This window comes from Arachis ipaensis, chromosome B5 (assembly GCF_059453495.1).
Source record: "Arachis ipaensis isolate K30076 ecotype BB chromosome B5, ASM5945349v1, whole genome shotgun sequence".
Taxonomy (NCBI): Eukaryota; Viridiplantae; Streptophyta; class Magnoliopsida; order Fabales; family Fabaceae; genus Arachis; species Arachis ipaensis.
The window spans coordinates 33,744,145-33,765,880 of record NC_142440.1 but is presented as its reverse complement, the minus strand read 5'-3'; the positions used below and the strand labels follow the sequence as shown (position 1 = coordinate 33,765,880).

The following is a 21,736-nucleotide window of genomic DNA, read 5'->3' as shown; positions in this document are numbered from 1 at the left end:
TATCACCCAAATAACCAAAATCACAAAATCTACTCAATCACCATAGCCAAAAATGCAAAATTATATGGGAGAGAGAACTAGGCAAGAAATTATCACTTTGTTCAAATGAAATCGAAGAGCTTGTCGAGAGTTTCGCGTGGTCGCAAACGGCACACCAATTGGAGCTCGGGAACGCAAGTTATGATCGATTTAGTGTTGAAGTGAATAATAGAACAAGGGGTTTCTTCTTCCCTCTCTTCACTTGAGCGTGTATCCCTTCCCCAATAGTGAAAAATGAGGCTGAATACCTCCAATTAAGCTTATATATATGTTGATTTTAGGCCCAACTTAGGTCTGATCCAACCGGTTTGCGTTTTTGGTTCGTTTGCCTAACTTCGGGTTAAAAAGTTTAGACTAAGTGACCAGTTTTCAATTCTAGATACTTTCCTAAACATTTCTGCAGTTTTTATTTTCTCATAGTAGTACCAGACAAACTTAAGCCAGTATTACCGGCTAAATTACTGGTACGCATTTTTACGTATTTTTTCGCGGAAAATTATATTTTTTCACTCGAAAAAATCTGCTGATTCCAATTCTCACCATCAAATTTTCAAATTAATATTTTTAGAATTTTCAACCTATTCCACACAATTAAATTATCATTTTATTCTAATTAAACGGCTAAAATTTTCTGGTTCTTACATCACTTGACTCATGTGTCGTTATTTCAATTAATGGTTTAAGAAATACATTTATCATAATACACCTTTCTAAGCAATTACATACATAGTTTAATTTATCATGATAAAAATAGAACTAACAAGAGTCATAGCGGTTGTACGTTATGTAATTGACATAGTCCCTTCTATGTACTACAAAGTTAGCCACATTTTTAACATGAGTCATAATCAGAAAGTATATAACATAATTAGTCCAACAATAATGTCTTCATTGTAAGACAATACCTAATTATTCTAATTCTATTATGTATACAACAAATTGAAAAATCAGGTAATACAGAAACATTAATTCATTTGAGCTCAAAATGTCAATATTCATACAACACAAACTTTATTAAATATACATTGATCCTATAAACTCATAACAAAAATAAAAACCAAGTCTTTTGAGTAACCAAGTTTAACCAAGTTGTTTAAAAATAAAAACCTATTCGCGCGCCACTTCTCTCTCCTTTAATGATCATCACTGCTTCTTCTTCTTCTTACGTTCCTTCTTCCTTCTTCACATCGTTGTCACTACCACTCTTCTTCTTCTTCTTCTTGATGTTGTTGTTGTTGTTGTTTAATTTTTTCTCTTTTTTTTTTCCTCATCCTCTTTTATTATCATTATCATCGTCCTCATCGTCTTCATTTTCTTCTTCTCTTATAAATGTTCAGAAAATTAGAGTACAAAAATTTTGATGCACAACACATAAATTTTGGTGCACAACACACAAATTTTATTATACAACACAAAAGCTTTCTGAACATTAACACTTAACTAATGAAATACGCACGGCACATGAAGACAAAAATCTTGTAGCATAGCATGAAATTTTTTATGTGCAACATAGAAATTTTTAGAGGACTACATATCCAGAACATTGACTCACCCAACTAACAGAATACATCCACAGCAAAAATTTGTGTTATGTGCAAAGATATGTGTACTATATGCAAAAATATGTGTGCTATGCGTAAAAATTTGTATGCTATATTGATAAATGTGTGTTATGTGCAAAATTTTGTGTGTTATGCTTCGAAAATTTGTGTGCTATATCAATAAATTTTTGTGCTCTCCAACAAAAATTTGTGTGCTGCAAAAAGTGCGAAAAAGAAGTAGTAACGTATGTACGCTTTTTTTTCCACTAGGCTTTGCACCAACAAAGTTGGACTTGGTTACAAAAAGACTTGTACACGTAGTATCACTCAATAATAATAATAATAATAATCCTTTCAACATGATTCATAAATGTTTAATTCCATATGCTTAGCACGCACCTTTGGAATACTTGTCGTTTTTAGAAAAGAAGACTGCTCAGAGTTTTCACAATAAATTTTTAATGGCCAAGCAATACTGTCAATAATTCCAAGCACTGGAAAGAAGTTCCACAACTACTTAGCTTGAACCATGGCCTCAAAACATGCCATAAATTCAGCTTCTATTGTAGAAGTAGCAATTACTGACCGATTCTCACTCTTCCATGATATTGCTCCTCTAGCTAATAGATACAAAAAACCAACCGTAGATTTTCTTGTATCTATGCAATCGACAAAATTTAAATCTGAATATCCAATCACTTCAAAGTTATCAGATCTCCTATAAGTAAGTATGTGTTCTTCTGTCCCTTGCAAATACCTTAAAACTTTTTTTACAGCTTTCCAATGATCCAATCCTGAGTTACTTTGGTATCTACCAAGCATACCAGCTGCAAAACTAATGTCTGGCCTTGTGCAAGTCTGAGCATACATCATACTCTCAACAACAGATGCATATGGAGTTCCTTCCATCTATTTTCATTCCAAATCATTATTTGGACGTTGCATGAGACTAAGCTTGTCCCCCGTTTTGAGTTGGAACGAGTGATGTCGAGCGTTGTGCCATTCTAAATCTCTCTAATCCTTTATTAATATATGATTTCTGAGATAATCCTTATAGTCCTTGTGATTTATCTCAAAATATTTCTATTCCAATCACATAACTTGCCTCACCCATATCTTTCATTTCAAAGCTATTAGAGAGAGATATTTCTTAGTCTTGCTTAATAGACCAAGATCATTAGATGCAAGCAAAATATCATCAATATATAGAACTAAAACAATGAATTACTCTCACTAACCTTCAAGTATATACACAGATCAACGGTATTTTTTTTAAATCAAAGGGACAAAATAGTATTATTAAATTTGATAAACTATTGGCGAGATGCTTATTTAAGTTCATATGGTGATTTCTTAAGTTTACACACCATGTGTTCTTTTCCTTTAACCAAAAATCCCGTTGGTTGATCCATGTAAATATCTTCCTCTAAATCCCCATCAAGAAAGATGGGTTTTACATTCATTTAGTATAACTCTAAATTATAATGAGCCACTAAAGGCAAGACAATTCTTAAAGAGTCTTTTTTAAAAACTAGTGAAAAAGTCTCTTTGTAATCAATGCCATCATTTTGAGTAAAATCTCTGCCAAGAAGACGAGCCTTGTAGCATTTAAGGTTGCCATGAGAGTCACACTTAGTCTTAAAGACCTATTTACACCCAACTCTCTTGAATCCTTTAGGTAATTTCACAAGGTCCCATACTTTATTTTGTTCCATTGATTTAAGCTTATCTTTCATGGCGTCTAACCATTTATCAACATTATCACCATTAATGGCTTGTGAGAAAGAAACTGAATCATTAGCAACACTCAAGCCATTTTCTGACTCTTGTAAATACACCACATAATCATCAGAAATAACAGATCTTCTTTCTCTTTGAGACCTTCTTAATGCCATTTCTTGTGGTTGTTCTATTATCGACTCCTCATTAACCATGAGATTAATAAGTTCTTATTTCTCTTTATTGTTATTTAGCCCAAAAACAACAGGATCAATAATGTGTTGTTCCTGTTGATTGTTATTGGGCTCAATAACATATGGAATAATAACTCTAGAAGTATAAATGCAAGTTGAAGGAACTTGTATTCTTACTTCCTTAATCTCTACATTTTGTGAAGTTGTACTCCCACTAATCTCACTATTCTCAATGAATCGTGCATTCTTAGTTTCAACTATTCTTATACTATGAGTAGGACAATACAATATATACCATTTTGATTTTTTTGGATAACCAATGAAATACCCACTGAATGTTCTTGTATCCAATTTCTTTTCTTGTGGATTATAAACTCTTATTTCTGCTTGACATTCCCAAACATGTAGATTTCTTAAACTAGGTTTCTTTCTGGTCCATAACCCAAGGAGCTTTAGGAACTGCCTTACTAGGAACCCTATTCAATAAATACATAGCAGCTTTTAAAGCATACATCTACAATGTTATAGGAAAAGATGTATTACTCATTCACTACACCACACACGGAGGATTGCGGCAATAATTTGGTGGCGGTTCACCAAATCACTGTGAAATAGAAGAATTGGGGCGATTCAGCCTGATATTTTTAAGTGCGCAACAAAATCTGATAAATTGACACGGCAAGTTAACCCCAACCATTCTCTCCCTCCTTGATTGAAACATGGATAACCTACAAGGATTCTCTGCCTTTGCCTTGCGTATAAAATTGCACCTTTCTCATCATATCAAGTTTTGCCAATGTTCCATCTCCTTGCTTCGCCACGTATGTATATCCCTTTGATGAGCGGATAATTTATACGCTTTTTGACATTGTTTTTAGTATGTTTTTAGTAGGATCTAGTTACTTTTAGGGATGTTTTCATTAGTTTTTATGTTAAATTCACATTTCTGGACTTTACTATGAGTTTGTGTGTTTTTCTGTGATTTCAGGTATTTTCTGGCTGAAATTGAGGGACTTGAGCAGAAATCAGATTCAGAGGTTGAAAAAGGACTGCTGATGCTGTTGGATTCTGACCTCCCTGCACTCAAAGTAAATTTTCTGGAGCTACAGAACTCGAAATGGCGCGCTTCCAATTGCGTTAGAAAGTAGACATCCAGGGCTTTCCAGCAATATATAATAGTCCATACTTTGGCCAAGAATTGACGACGTAAACTGGCGTTCAACGCCAGCCTTCTGCCCAAATCTGGCGTCCAGCGCCAGAAAAGGATCCGAAACCAGAGTTGAACGCCCAAACTGGCACAGAAACTGGCGTTCAACTCCACAAATGGCCTCTGCACGTGCAACACTCAGGCTCAGCCCAAACACACACCAAGTGGGCCCCGGAAGTGGATTTATGCATCAATTACTTACTCATGTAAACCCTAGTAGCTAGTTTATTATAAATAGGACCCTTTACTAGTCTTTTTAAGATCTTTGGTCTCAGTTTTATTCCATTGTTCATCTTAGGAGACTATTGATCTCGTTTAGGGGGCTGGCCATCTCGGCCATGCCTGGACCTTTCACTTATGTATTTTTAACGGTAGAGTTTCTACACTCCATAGATTAAGGTGTGGAGCTCTGCTGTTCCTCAAAGATTAATGCAAAGTACTACTGTTTTCTATTCAATTCTTCTTATTTCGCTTCTAAGATATCCATTCGCACCCAAGAACGTGATGAAGGTGATGATTATGTGTGACGCTCATCATCCTTCTCCCTTATGAACGCGTGCCTGACAAACACTTCTGTTCTACATGAATTAAGCTAGAATGAGTATCTCTTAGATCTCCTAACCAGAATCTTTGTGGCGTAAGCTAGAATGATGGCGGCATTCAAGAGAATCCGGAAAGTCTAAACCTTGTCTGTGGTATTCCGAGTAGGATTCAATGATTGGATGACTGTGACGAGCTCCTAACTCGCGATTGCAGGGCGTTAGTGACAGACGCAAAAGGATAGTAAATCCTATTCCAGCATGATCGAGAACCGACAGATGAATAGCCGTGCCGTGACAGGGTGCGTGAGCATATTATTCACTGAGAGGATAAGATGAAGCCATTGACAAGGGTGATGCCTCCAGACGATTAGCCGTGCCGTGACAGGGCATTGGATCATTTTCCCGAGAGATGACCGAAAGTAGCCATTGACAGTGGTGATGTATCACATAAAGCCAGCCATGGAAAGGAGTAAGACTGACTGGATGAAGATAGCAGGAAAGCAGAGGTTCAGAGGAACGAAAAGCATCTCCATTCGCTTATCTGAAATTCTCACCAATGAATTACATAAGTATCTCTATCCCTATTCTATTATTTATTATTCGAAAACTCCATGATTATTTTATATCCGCCTGACTGAGATTTACAAGGTGACCATAGCTTGCTTCATACCAACAATCTCCGTGGGATTCGACCCTTACTCACGTAAGGTATTACTTGGACGACCCAGTGCACTTGCTGGTTAGTTGTATCGAAGTTGTGACAATTATGAATTAAGATCAGAGCACCAAGCTCTGGAGCCATTACCAGGATTTGTTCGAGCCTGGAGATCACAATTTCGTGCACCACCCTTTCTTACTACCAGTTCAGTCCACCTCTACCTGCGAATCCCGCAAACGAATCTCCATTCAATCCTCCACCCACACACTACCCTTTGATCGTTCTGGGCGCGACCTAAGCTTCTAAGATCAAGAGAGAAAGGGTGTCTTCCGTCAACACATCTCCTCTGCCAACGATGTCGTTTCTCTCTCCGTCAACATTCTATCAATTTTCGCAATCTCTTCTCCTTTCCACTCATTTTCTTTTTCTGGTTCTCTTTCTTCTTCCCTTTTTATTCATTTATTTATTTTTTATTCTCATATTCGGAATGCTTTGCTATTTGCTGTAAGAACATTCAATGAGTTGTAGTTTCTCTTAATTGAATTATTTCAATTTCTCAAGCACTCCAGGTGTTTGATGAAATACTTATTTATTTTTCTTCTCATTAAATGCAATCATTGATGTTTATTTAAGAATTATTAATTTGTGAGGGAGGACAAAAATACGAGTGAGGATGATGATAATGACTCCTCAAACATGGTGGTTCTACTTTTTTAGATTTTAGAATTAGCTTACTTTTATGAATTTGTCAACAAGTGACTTTTGTTGCATTTGAAAGGATCATAAGTATAAGTGTAGTAGTAGTCATGGGAGAATTTTTGCCGGTGCGGTGGAGATTTGGTCCTATAAAGAAGTTGTAGAAGTTGCTGGTGTAAGCATCCCACTTTTCTTATCATGCTTAAGTATTCTTTTTAAGTTGTCTCTTTTTTAGAATACTTTTTCTTTTTTTATGATTTTGTGAAAGCAATGCTATTTGAAGCAAACTTGAATATGAAGAACTTCATTTCTAACGTAGACTTTGATCTTTAATCCAAAAATGTGATTGTTTGTATTGTTGTGTGTACAAGGTTATTCACTAGTGCATTTAATTTGAAGTGGTTTGAAGCTAACAAAATAGAGTCTATTAGTGTTTATGTTGTTGGTGTGCTAACATTGGCAAATGCTTGCAAAAACCATAGTCTCCCCATGATGAATTATGCCTTTAGTGGCAATTTCAAACATAACCAAATTCTAATGTTTCTTTCTACTATAAAACCCAAGCCAAGGTGAATTCCAAAAATTATACAATCTTGGTTAGATGATTAGATGTCCGATGTTTTTGGTGCATCAGGACTTGATTAATTTTTATACGCAGTATATATTGCAAGTGAATTTGTCTTTTACCCTTTTAAAAATTTGGTGTTAGGTTGAAGAGATTATAAAGGATTATGATTTATGAAAATGTATGCACCATCAAAATTCAATTCCAATATCCTCTGAACTTAGCAATTCACACAACTTCATCACTAAGATGACAAGATCAGATAAAGTGGCTAAAGTATCATTATATCTTGTAAGTTATTTTATGATCATTGTATTTCTTTTTATTTATTATTATTTTCTATGTTGACTCATATTATGCTTGTAATTGTAAATAGGTTCCATATATCCCAACTAAAAATCTGATATATTTGTATTGCTTGGATATTCATCGAAAACCGTCGCAATTTTTTATAAGTTAGAAAAGAAAATATCAGCGGTTTTGCAACCGCCGCAAAATCAATTATCTTATTAACGGTGGTTATTCCAGTGGTTGCTAAAAACCGCCGCAAAATCTAATCTCCGTGCCACAAACCACGTCGCTTGCTATAACCGCTAGTATCCGATTTTGCAGCGATTTAAAACCGCCTCTATTACCAAAATTAACTGTCGCAATTTACCATATGTCTTGTAGTTATTGTTGTCCTAATCATTTCTATCACAGTACGGTTTTGCCTTTCTGATACACTATTTTGTTGAGGTGTACTTGATATTGTGTATTGAGCATATATATCACATTTTCCAATAAAGGTGATAAAATATTTTTCTTTATTGAAAGAGTTTATATCAAAAGGTCCACATATATTAATGCGTATACTTTCAAAAAGTTGGATATTTTTTGTGGCTCATTTCTTTGTATGTTTTGTTTGCTTTCCTTTAATGCAATCCACACATATATTAAGATCAATGAAATTCAAATTTGGAAGGATGTCATTCTTTGTCAACCTGTCCATTCTTTCTTTAAAAATATGACTTAAATGTTTATGCCACAAGTAAGCAGAACGTTCATTCACTAAACCATGTTTAGTGCCAACTTTATGATGCAAAATCATAAGTGATTCAACATATAAATCATCAAGATTAAATTTATACAAATCATTTGAAAGTATGTCAGATCCAATTATATAGCTGTGTTTAAACAAACTAAAACAACTATTATCGAAATTAAAAGAGTATCTAGCAACATCAGAAATGCTTAGTACATAAAAAGTATCTAGCAAATATAAATGATGTCCGGTGTCAAGAATCAAACGATAAGTCCTAACAGCTTCTACTGGAGCTTTATATTTATTTTCCATGTAGACAAACTTTTCATTTGGCCTTATGGTTCGGGTTGTAAAGAATCCTTGTTCGATTTAGAAACATGAGTTGTACCTCCATAGTCAATCCACCATGTATTAGGAGGAACTTCAATTAAGTTTGATTCAATACATACAGAAGCACAATTAAACTTGTTATCTTTCTTTTCAAACCAAACCTTCCTCTTTGGACAATTATTTTAGAAGTATTTAAGTTTCTTGCAGAAATGACACTTGACTATCTTCTAGATTTTGGAAGAGGAATAAGTAGTCTTTAATGTTCCTTTTCCCTTTCCCTTTCCATGCTTCATTTCAACTTTTTTCCCAACTCCTTAATGGTTCAGGTAATAGATGGAATGATTTCCTTAATTCTTACGTCTGGTTTCCTCTTGAAATAACATTTATGCAACTCATGCACATTCCATTTATCCTTCATGGTATTATAGTTCATTTGGAAAGGACAATACTCAGACGGTAATAAGTTCAAAATGAATTGCACAAGAAAATTTTCATCCACCTCCATTCCCAAGGACTTAAGTCTTGCTTCAATATTTGTCATTTCAATGACATGCTCATGCATAATATGAGAACAATCAAATTTCATAGTGGTCAAAGTACTCATTAATGTCCCAACCAGAGACTTATCAGTAATTTGGGAGTGCTCTTCCACAAGCTTCATAAATTCTTTAGCATTATCAGTCTTGGGAAGAGCTGACTTGATACTATTTGCTATGTTCATCTGCATGAAGACAAGACTAATCTTGTTTAATTTTTTTCAAGCTTTATAATGAACTTTTTCTTCGTTGGTACTAAGAACAGTTATAGCAGTAAGTTTCTGAACTTGAAGTGCCAAAAAAAGATCGAATACACCAAGGTGAAATTGGACTTGTTAAGACCAATCAGAAAAATTCAGCCCATTGAACATTGGAACAGATGTAGCATGCAAATGCAATGTGATAGGAAGAATTATTGCTGCAATTAATACATACTTAATATTAACACTGAGTCATAAGATAACACATTAATCAGATTCAAAGAGCATTCATAGAAACATTCAAAGTATATTAATATTCTTCTTTAGGTGATATATCAATATATAATAACACTGATGCTAATAAACGTAACTTTGTTTAGCAAAGATACATACACCAACTAAAAATATTTAATATCTTTCGATATTTAAATACTAGTACTAGTACACATATATGCTTAGAATCATGTTCATTAATTATAAGATCAACTAATCAATCTTTGGATGATCTTTAAATGTCTCGTAACAATGAACTTCAATGAACATATAAATAATTATTATTTAACATCTATTTTATATATAATTGACATAAAATCATAAATATGAAATTAGCTAAAACTTTTAGATTTAATCACTTTAGTGATTAATAAATCTCAAAATTTCAGTAAAAAACTTTCTTTTATTGTTAGGAAAATAAAAAAACAAAAATCATACTGAATATACGTTCATTTACTAAATATATAATTAATAAAGAAATCAAAATCTACGCTTCATAATGGCCGGTTATGTATGCAAACAGGATATGCAAGCATAATAACATTCATCAACTAATATGCCATGCCTTGACCATTTAATTCATATAAAATTCATCATATATATGTGTTTTAGAATATATGATAAATATATTCTGACAGATTTTGTATATCATCTTTGTTAAGTGTATATTTAATTTCCTTATTTATAGCCTGATTAGGTTCCCTATTATACTCTTCTATATGGTGTATATAAACAGATTATTCTAATGAAATAGGCAAGGGATTAATCTCTTTCATGGTATCAAAAGCTCTAGGGAAAGATCCTTACCTTTCTTTGTCTTCCGCAGCACAGCTTTGCTTCTTCTTCCTCATTTCTCCATCACCATGTCTGATTCAAAATCTTCTTTTCATCTTGCTCTTGTTGTATCCAACATCAAGAACCATGTTCCTATCACTCTTGAGATAGAGAACGTACAATATTCCACATGGACATAACTCTTTAAGATTCACGCACGATCCCATAGAGTAATTGATCATATTATTCCTCCAAAGCAGGGCAAGGAAAAGCTGCCTACAACAAAGGAGGAGAAAGAACTTTGGTCAACTCTTGACGTTATGGTACTACAGTGGATTTACGCCACTATATCTCATGATCTTTTACATACAATTCTTGAACCCGACACCACGGCGATGGAGGCTTGGAATAGACTGCGTGACATATTCTAGGATAACAAACACTCTCGTGCCGTCACCCTTTGAGTATGACTTTACTCATGTAGACATGGCAGATTTTTCAAATGTCTCTACTTATTGTTAACATCTCAAATCTCTGTCGAACCAACTCAAGAATGTTGGCTCTCCCGTCGACAACAATAGACTTGTTCTTCACTGGTCTCTGGCCTCACCGAGCCCTACAAAGGTGTAGCCACTCTTATTCGCCAAAGTGATCCTTTACTCCAGTTCTATCAAGCCCATTCAATGCTCACTCTTGAAGAGGTCGGCCTTGCTAAGAAGGCGGCACATAGCTCCTCATCAGCCATGGTTGCCCATTATTCCAAAAGGCCTCATGATATTTCTGATCATGCATCTTCCAACCGCAATAATACTGGTAGGAAGAGGAACCAAAACCGCAGTTATAATGGACGAAAAAATCGCAGCAACAACGGTGATCGTGGAGGCGGTATGGGGGGGTATCGGCGGAGGGGGTAACGCCGGAGGTGGTCCGATTGGTAGCGACAACAACCGTGGTATTGGGCAGCAGCCAACAGGTCAGCAACCTCCAACCAATACTCCATGGTATGGCGGGCAGCCATGGCCCTGGATGGCACCTTGGGCTCCTTGGCCTATACCTCCTTGTCCATATCCTTCTAATGTATGGACCAAGCCCACTCATGGACAGCAGCATCAACCACACCATGGTATACTTGGGACCAAACCCCAACAGGCCTACATGGCAGATCCAACACCAACAGACATTAAAGTCGCAATGTATACTCTTGGTATCACTCCTTCAAATGCAAATTGGTACATGGACACCGATGCTACTTCTCCCATGATATCCGCACAAGGTAACCTCACGTCTTATTTTAATCTGAGCAATAAACATGGTATCATTGTTGGTAATGGTCAATCAATTCCAATTCATGGCTACGGTCACACTAAATTGTCTTCCCCGTGTCCTCCTTTACAATTATATAATGTCCTTCATTCCCCTCACCTTGTTAAAAATTTGGTGTCCGTAAAAAAATTTACAAATGACAACTCTGTCTCTGTTGAATTTGATCCCTTTGGGTTTTTTGTGAAGGATCTTCAGACGGGGAGGCCAGTAATGCAGTGTGAAAGTCAGGGTGAGCTTTATCCCATCACAAATCTAATCCCTTCTCAATCTACTTTTGCTGCTTTAGCACCATCTCTTTGGCATGACCGTTTGGGTCACCCGGGAGCATCTGTTTTGAACTCTCTTAGGAAGAATAAATTTATTGAATGTCATCCAATTAAAGACAGTCATATTTGTCATTCTTGTCCTCTTGGAAAACATATTAAGTTGCCATTTTATGCTTCAAATTCTAGCACTATTATGCCATTTGATATTATAAATAGTGACCTTTGGACGTCAGCTATTTTGAGTTCATTGGGTCATAGATATTATGTCCTGTTTGTGGATGATTATTCAAAATTTTTGTGGACATTTCCTTTATCGGAAAAATCACAAACTTTTTCCACATTCTTGAATTTCAAAACCTTTATTCGAACCCAATTTGAGCGGGACATAAAGAATATTGATGAGCGGATGTTTTATACGCTTTTTGGCATCATTTTCATATAGTTTTTAGTATGTTTTGTTTAAGTTTTATTAAGTTTTCATAGCTTTTAGTGCAAAATTTATATTTTTGGATTCTACTTTGAGTTTGTGTGTTTTTATGCAATTTCAGGTATTTTTTGGCTGAAATTGAGGAGCTGGAGCAAAAGTATGATTCAGAGACAGAGAAAGTGCTGCAGATGTTGTGTGGATCTGACCTCCTTGAACTTGAAAGAGCTTTTCTGGAGCTACATAAGTCCAAATGGAGCGTTCTCAATGGCTATAGAAAGCTAACATCCAGAGCTTTCTAGAAATATATGATAGTACATACTTTGCTTCAGAATTGAAGGACCAAAACTGGCGTTCAACTCTAGCCTCCTACCATGTTCTAGCGTCCAACGCCCATAAGGGAGTAGCCAGAGTTCCAACACCCAAGAAGGACCCCCTACCCAGCATTCAATGCCCTAGAGGCCTCCTAGCACATGGGTCTCTATCAAGCTTAGCCCAAACACTCACCAAGTGGGCCCCGGAAGTAGATTTTAGCACTAAAAGATTGTTTTACCCTTAAACCCTAGTCAGTAGATTAGTATATATAGAACAAGGATCACCCTTGTTTAGAAATTTTTGATACTTTACACGTTTATCGTTGTATTTTTCTATCAGTATGAGTTTCTAAACCTCCTAGGTTGAGGGGAGGAGCTCTGCTGAGTTTTATGGATTAATAAAGTACTATTGTTCTATTTCGATTCGTGTTTGATTCTCTATTCTAAGATGTATCTTCGTTCTTCATCAATATGAATGCGTTGAACCGGCACAAAGTTATCTCATTCTACTTGGGTTCAGAGTGAGTCTTTCATCAGACAATGATGAACTGCCAGCTTGATTATACATCTCTTAGACGGCTAATCCGCGACTTCGTTAGGGACTTCTCGAGACACCAGTTCAGCTGAAGTATAGGGAGATTAGAGTCTTTGTGGTAGAGGCTAGAACCAAAGGCGCAGCACCCTCTGATCCGAAAGATTCGACCTTGTCTGTGGCGTTTTGAGTAGGATCACAAAAGAGAATGAACTGCAGGAGCTTCACCTTCAATCAGACTGGGTCCGCACTAACCTTGGGATTCGGATATGGAGGAGTATTAGCGATCTCTTAAAAAAGACATTAATCACATACAGCCTGCCATAGAAGAAATCATTCACAGTTGAAGAAGATAGTAAGACCAGAATTAATCCAGAAGAACAAAGCATCTCCAAGCCTTAACCATCTTCTTATCCCTGGTTATAATCAAACATAGTAATTCCATTTTTTTTTCCTTTTACGTGAATTCAACAAACAAACAACTCTTCTATCTGCCTGACTAAGATCTACAAGATAACCATAGCTTGCTTCAAATCACAATCCTCGTGGGATCGACTCTGACTCACTCAGGTATTACTTGGACGACCCAGTGTACTTGCTGGTTCAGTTGTACGAAGTGTGAGAATTCGTGCACCAAATATACAATGTGATAATGGCACAGAATTTGATAATGGACCCTTTTAGGACTTTTGTAAAGCAACTGGGATTTTGTTTTGTCTTTCATGTCCTCACACAACCCCTCAAAATGGAAAAGCCGAAAGACAAATTCGTACAATTAACAATATTGTTCGAACCTTATTGGCCCATGCTTCCCTTCCTCCTTCCTTTTGGCATCATGCTTTGCAAATGACAACTTATCTTCTCAATATTCTTTCTCAAAAACTATTATACTGTCAATCTCCTCTTCGCATTCTTTATCAAAAGGATCCGTCTTATTCCCATCTTCGGGTGTTTGGGTGTTTATGTTATCCTCTTATTCCCTCTACAACCATAAATAAACTTCAACCCCGGTCAACTCCTTGTATTTTTTTGGGTGATGGGATCTTTTCGCGGAAAAACGAATTTCTCCAAAACACCCAAATCTAACCGGCAAGTGCACCGGGTCGCATCAAGTAATAATAACTCACGGGAGTGAGGTCGATCCCACAGGGATTGAAGGATTGAGCAATTTTAGTTTAGTGGTTGATTTAGTCAAGCGAATCAAGATTTGGTTGAGAGATTTGTGATTTGCAGAATTTAAATTGCATGGAAAGTAAAGGGAATGGGTAATTGACATGAAATTAAAGAGAACAGGAATTTAAATGCTGAATCTTAAAGAACAAGAAATTAAATGGCAGAAACTTAGAACGCAAGAAATGTAAATTGCAGAATCTTAAAGTGCAAGAAATGTAAATAGCTTGAATTGTAAAGGGAATTGGGAGTTGGATTTGCAGAAATTAAACGAAGGAAAGTAAATTGCAACCAACAGAGAAGTAAAAGAACACTTGGATTGAACCGGATCTAAAAACAGAATTGTAAATAAGCATGAAAACAGTAAACAGGGAATGGGAAATGGGGAATCCAGATCTCAGGACCCAAGAGACTAGATAACCAAGTCTAGATCTCAATGCCTTCCTAGATCCAACAAGAACAATTGCAAAGGAATTGTAAATTGCAAAGAAAGTAGATGAAGAACAATTAACAGAAATTAAATTCAATAAGCAGTAGAAGAAACAGAGAGATCTTCGGATGAGATTGAAACAGAATTCCTTCAATTCTCCAACCCAAGATCCAAGACAATTGCAATTGAAATTGAAAGCAATAAAACTAAGAGGAAGAGAGTGGAATTCTCCTTCCCCGAAACTAAGAAATTAAAGATCACTCAATATCCAAAGCTCTCCGAAAACTATTATGAAAACTCAAAAGGAAAGCTCCCCAAAAAACTTGAATTCTATCCTATTTATACACTTTCTTCAAATGATCTTCAAGCCTTGAGTTGGGCCTTTGCTCTTGGTGGAATTAGGTTGAGAGAGGCCTTGGTTGATTGCTCTTGGAGTTTGGAGAGGAACCAAAGTGAACCAATTGAACCGGGTTGAAGTTTTGCAAAAGTTTGAGTAAAAGTTTGAGTAAAAGTTTGAGGCTAACTTTTACTCTAACTTTTACTATCAGCCTCCATGCTTTGCTGCTATCCACGTTGGGGCAAAAGTTAGGGGTCTAACTTTTGCTCCAACGTTGGCCTCCTTATGTGTACTTATGGCGCCAACGTTAGCCCAAAAGTTAGAGGCAAACGTTGGCGCAAACTTTTGCTCCCCCTTTGTATTGTTCATGTGCCAACGTTAGCCCAAAAGTTAGAGGCTAACGTTGGCGCAAACTTTTGGTGGCCAGGGGGTGTTTTTCTCATGCCAACGTTAGCCACAAAGTTAGGGGCTAACGTTGGCGCAAACTTTTGGTGCCCAGGGAGTAACTTTCATGTGCCAACGTTAGCCCAAAAGTTAGGGGCTAACGTTGGGGCTAACTTTTCACCCAAAAGTTTGTGCAAAAGTTTGAGGCTAACTTTTGGTCCAGCTTTTTGCTTCCTGGTTCATTTTCACTTATTCCATTGTCCTCTCTTTACTCCTAGCCATTCCTTCTTGCTTCAACCTTTCTCCAAGCTTTCTTCACCTATCATTAATCAACCAAACACATCAAAGCTATGCTTAAAATCATGAGATATTCATTTTATCATAATATGTGACAATTATAGCATAAAACCTCATGAAATAGCATGAATTCATACATGGTTGATTCAATCAAAGGAAGCATGAAAATCTACCCAAATTAGCTTACTTGTAGCTCAAGAAAGTGCACAATTCAAGTGAAAACAAAAGAAAAAGACTAGTGAAACTAGGCTAAGATGACTTGTCATCACAACACCAAACTTAAAGCTTGCTTGTCCCCAAGCAAGAAATGAATTATGCTCATAGGTTCTTTCACTAAAGACGGATTGAAGAATAAATTGTAAGGTCCTGTGAGTGAAGTGATCAAGTGTTAGTGGGGTGAACTCTAAATCATATGCTCATGCAAGGGCTTCAGTGCTCACTAGTCTTCACATATTGGGAGTCTTAGGTCTTAGGATTTTCATCCAAATGGTATCATGGAGATCTCTTTATATGTAGTCACCTTGAAGCAGCTTATAGTTTCTTTGCTTTGGCCTTGACTCTAAGTGTCATGTCTCAAAGCGGCTCTTTAGATAAGCTTTCAATCAATACTCCTAAACCAGTTGGTTTTAAGGTATTAGGTGTTAAAGCACCCCTAAGGATTTACTTGCTCAAGCCTCATTCCTTGACACAGCTCAACCACAAGCATTTACTAGGCTAACAACTCTTTTGAGTTTTGTTTCTTCTTTCTTTTTCTGCCTAGTAATTGATGCTCAGAGCCTTGGGCCATGTTCTTTTTGCTTTTGTATTTTCTTTATTTTCTTTTGTTTTGTTTGTTGCTTCTTGGATCAATAGATTTTTGAGAATCTCCACAATACTTCTTTGAACTTCATGTCCTGCCTATGAGCTCCCATGCAAGTTTTCACAAGCATGCAACCTCAATACATAATCATACAACTAGAACCACCACTTCTCCTAATCTTTTGCTTGCCTCAAAATTGTTTAATTCCTCAATCCTTCTTTTCAAAGAACTTTCATGTGATGCATTTTTGAACATTGAGTGCAAACAAGTTTTGAAGAAAAAAGTTGTGAATGATCAAGCATCTTGCTTATTGAATTACAGAAAAATTATGCTATGCAGACAGATAATCAGGGAAACTTAAACCACTCTCAATCATAGCAGTGTTTGATGTAAGATAATCACTTAACAATACAACCTTTTGGAGTTCGCTTGCTTTACTCCGCATCATCATCATCACTGATCCACACATTCCTCTTTCATTTCTTTGGTTGATGATGCTTAATCCTTCCAAAAGCTTGTATGATGCTCTGCAATGATATTGAAAGTTGCTTGTTCCCCAAGCACTTGAGAAATGGTTAGCATACATGATTTATTTGTGGGCCTTTGTACTTACTTTGGTGTGGGAACACCAAACTTAGTACCTTGCCAATGGTTCTCATGCATCAGATTAACCATGTGTGAAACTCTTTTTTCTTTTTCTTTTTTCAAAAGCAATAAAACTGAAAACTAGGAAACAGCAGAATAGTTAACTAGTTCATCCAACATGCTTGAAGCCAGCATTATGCAGAAAGTGAGAATGTGTTTTATGATGGGATTTTGGTGGAACACCAAACTTAGAATCCTTCATTCTCCCTTAGATTGTTTTGGTGTGCAACACCAAACTTAGCTTCTTGCAATATAGATAAAACTAATTAACCTTTTTATTGAAATAGATATGAAAAGAGAACTACCTCAGGTTGGGTTGCCTCCCAACAAGCGCTCTTTTATTGTCACTAGCTTGACATCTTGCTCTTTGATTATGGAGGCTGGAAATCATAATGCCTCAGTTTTTCTCCTCTTGCTGTAGGATTCCTTTCCTCCATGACCTGCACAATCACAAACAATTCAAATGAAGATGGAGTACATTTATGCCAGGAAATGATTAAAGGGTTAGTTAACGCAATGTGTCAAACAGTTGGTAAACTTGAGAGATTAATGATCGAGAATCACTTTTCTCGTTGATTTATCAAGCTATGAGAATCATACTCAGCAAGTTAAACCAAGAGACTTTCACTCTATTGCTAAAGTGAGGTTTCAATTAGCTCAGGCAAAAATTCAAACAGTTCGTGTGTCAGTCAAAAATTAGAGAAACAGAAAAGAAAAAGTGCTTGATCTAAACTACCACCTCACTTAATCATTGTCAATCTAATCAATCCCCGGCAACGGCGCCAAAAACTTGATGGGATCTTTTCGCGGAAAAACGAATTTCTCCAAAACACCCAAATCTAACCGGCAAGTGCACCGGGTTGCATCAAGTAATAATAACTCACGGGAGTGAGGTCGATCCCACAAGGATTGAAGGATTGAGCAATTTTAGTTTAGTGGTTGATTTAGTCAAGCGAATCAAGATTTGGTTGAGAGATTTGTGATTTGCAGAATTTAAATTGCATGGAAAGTAAAGGGAATGGGTAATTGACATGAAATTAAAGAGAACAGGAATTTAAATGCTGAATCTTAAAGAACAAGAAATTAAATGGCAGAAACTTAGAACGCAAGAAATGTAAATTGCAGAATCTTAAAGTGCAAGAAATGTAAATAGCTTGAATTGTAAAGGGAATTGGGAGTTGGATTTGCATAAATTAAACGAAGGAAAGTAAATTGCAACCAACAGAGAAGTAAAAGAACACTTGGATTGAACCGGATCTAAAAACAGAATTGTAAATAAGCATGAAAACAGTAAACAGGGAATGGGAAATGGGGAATCCGGATCTCAGGACCCAAGAGACTAGATAACCAAGTCTAGATCTCAATGCCTTCCTAGATCCAACAAGAACAATTGCAAAGGAATTGTAAATTGCAAAGAAAGTAGATGAAGAACAATTAACAGAAATTAAATTCAATAAGCAGTAGAAGAAACAGAGAGATCTTCGGATGAGATTGAAACAAAATTCCTTCAATTCTCCAACCCAAGATCCAAGACAATTGCAATTGAAATTGAAAGCAATAAAACTAAGAGGAAGAGAGTGGAATTCTCCTTCCCCGAAACTAAGAAATTAAAGATCACTCAATATCCAAAACTCTCCGAAAACTATTATGAAAACTCAAAAGGAAAGCTCCCCGAAAAACTTGAATTCTATCCTATTTATACACTTTCTTCAAATGATCTTCAAGCCTTGAGTTGGGCCTTTGCTCTTGGTGGAATTGGGTTGAGAGAGGCCTTGGTTGATTGCTCTTGGAGTTTGGAGAGGAACCAAAGTGAACCAATTGAACCGGGTTGAAGTTTTGCAAAAGTTTGAGTAAAAGTTTGAGTAAAAGTTTGAGGCTAACTTTTAGTCCAGCTTTTTGCTTCCTGGTTCATTTTCACTTATTCCATTGTCCTCTCTTTACTCCTAGCCATTCCTTCTTGCTTCAACCTTTCTCCAAGCTTTCTTCACCTATCATTAATCAACCAAACACATCAAAGCTATGCTTAAAATCATGAGATATTCATTTTATCATAATATGTGACAATTATAGCATAAAACCTCATGAAATAGCATGAATTCATACATGGTTGATTCAATCAAAGGAAGCATGAAAATCTACCCAAATTAGCTTACTTGTAGCTCAAGAAAGTGCACAATTCAAGTGAAAACAAAAGAAAAAGACTAGTGAAACTAGGCTAAGATGACTTGTCATCATTGGGGTATCCTTCACATCATCGTGGGTATAAATGCCTTGATTTGTCATCTAAAAAAATCATCATTAGCCATCACGTCTTATTTGATGAGATGCAATTTCCCTTTGCAAAGGTACATACTCCTCAAAATCATACTTATCGATTTTTGGACGATGGGCCATCTTCCTACGTGGTCCATCATCTCACTACTCCAACAAACTCCCCGGTCGCACCCCTTTCTACCTCTCCTGAGCCCATCTTACCGAGCCCAACTTCTACTCTCCCACCTATCTCTCTTCCTCGCCTAACTCCAATTTCTCAATCTAGTCTACCCACAGGACCTATTACTAGGAGTCAACATGGGATTTCTAAGCCAAAGAAGTCTTTCAACCTTCTTGCATCAGTGTCTAAATCCCCTTTACCCCGTAACCCTGTGTCTGCTCTTCGTTATTCGAATTGGAAATTGGCTGTGGATGATGAATATAATGCTCTTATTGAGAATAAGATGTGGGAGTTAGTGCTCCGTCCTCCGAATGTTAATGCCATTTGGTCTATGTGGATTTTTGCTCATAAAGAAAAATCTGATGGTTCTTTTGAGAGGCATAAAGCTCGTCTTGTAGGTGACGGTAAAACTCAACAGGTGGGTGTGGATTGTGGTGAGACGTTTAGTTCGATAGTCAAACCAGCGACTATTCGCACGGTTCTCAGTTTGGCTCTTTCTAAGACTTGGCCAATTCATCAACTTGGTGTCAAAAATGCTTTCTTACATGGCGAACTCAAGGAGACTGTTTACATGTATCAACCTTTGGGTACCGGGATTCTGATAAACCTGATCATGTGTGTTTACTGAAGAAATCTCTTTATGGGCTGAAACAGGCTCCGAGAGCTTGGTACAAGAGATTTGCTGACTATATCCATACTCTTGGGTTTTCTCACAGTACTTCAGATCATTCTTTGTTCATTTATCACCGCAGTACTTCTCTGGCTTATCTTTTATTGTATGTCGATGATATTATTTTGACTGCTCCCTCGGATAAGCTCCGTCAATTTATCATATCTCTTCTTAGATCGGAATTTGCTATGAAAGACTTGGGCAAGTTGAGCTATTTCCTGGGCATTGCAGTCACTCATCATACAAGTGGTTTATTTTTATCTCAAGAAATATGCTGCTGAAATAATTGATCGAGCCGACATGTCATCATGTAAGCCATCTCCTACTCCGGTTGATACAAAACCGAAGCTCGATGCTACTACAAGCGAACCTTTTGAGGATCCATCTCTTTATAGGAGTCTTGCAGGGGCACTTCAGTACCTTACATTCACAAGGCCCGATATTACTTATGCAGTGCAACAAATATGCTTATTCGTGCATGACCCACGGGAGGAACACATGCACGCTCTTAAGCGCATTTTGCGCTACATTCAGGGTACTCTGGACTTTGGTCTTCATCTTTATCCATCTTCCACATCCACTCTTATTTCATATACCGATGCTGATTGGGGTGGGTGTCCCGATACACGGCGTTCAACATCGGGTTATTGTGTCTTTTTGGGTGATAACTTGATATCGTGGTCCGCTAAACGTCAAGCTACTTTATCCCGTTCTAGTGCAGAGGCCGAATACCGAGGGGTTGCCAATGTGGTTTATGAGTCATGTTAGTTGCGAAACTTGCTGTTGGGACTTCATTGTCCTATTCAGAAGGCTACACTGGTGTATTGCGACAATGTTAGTGCCATATATCTTGCTGGTAGTCCTGTTCAGCATCAAAGCACTAAGCATATTGAGATGGATATACATTTTGTACGGGAAAAGGTGGCTCGTGGCCAGGTTCGTGTGTTACATGTCCCCTCGCGCTATCAGATTGCAGATATATTCACCAAGGGTCTTCCGTTGGTGTTATTTGAAGATTTTCAGGACAGTCTCAACATTCAGCGGCCTCCTATTTCGATTGTGGGGTGTGTTAGAATATATGATAAATATATTCTGACAGATTTTGTATATCATCTTTGTTAAGTGTATATTTAATTTCCTGATTTATAACCTGATTAGGTTTCCTAATTATAGCCTAATTATACTCTTTTATATGGTGCATATAAACAGATTATTCTAATAAAATAGGTAAAGAGATTAATCTCTTTCAATGTGCAAATATTGTAATCCATTATAATCATATAAATATCTTGCAATAAACAATTATGCACGGAAACATGTAAACTGAAAATATAGTTACAAGTTTCTATAACTACAGATTTCATGCAACATTAACTTTGCAATAAAAATTTTATTTGGATGAACAATCACAAA

The 21,736-nt window shown here is 36.6% G+C and overlaps 2 pseudogenes; one reads left to right on the top strand and one right to left on the bottom strand.

Moving 5' to 3' along the window:
- Positions 1-2,093: 2,093 nt before the first annotated feature.
- Positions 2,094-2,489, bottom strand: LOC148563800 (secreted RxLR effector protein 161 pseudogene; annotated as a pseudogene).
- An 8,012-nt stretch (positions 2,490-10,501) lies between these two features.
- LOC107640430 (uncharacterized) lies at positions 10,502-21,445 on the top strand (annotated as a pseudogene).
- The last annotated feature ends 291 nt before the right edge of the window (positions 21,446-21,736 follow it).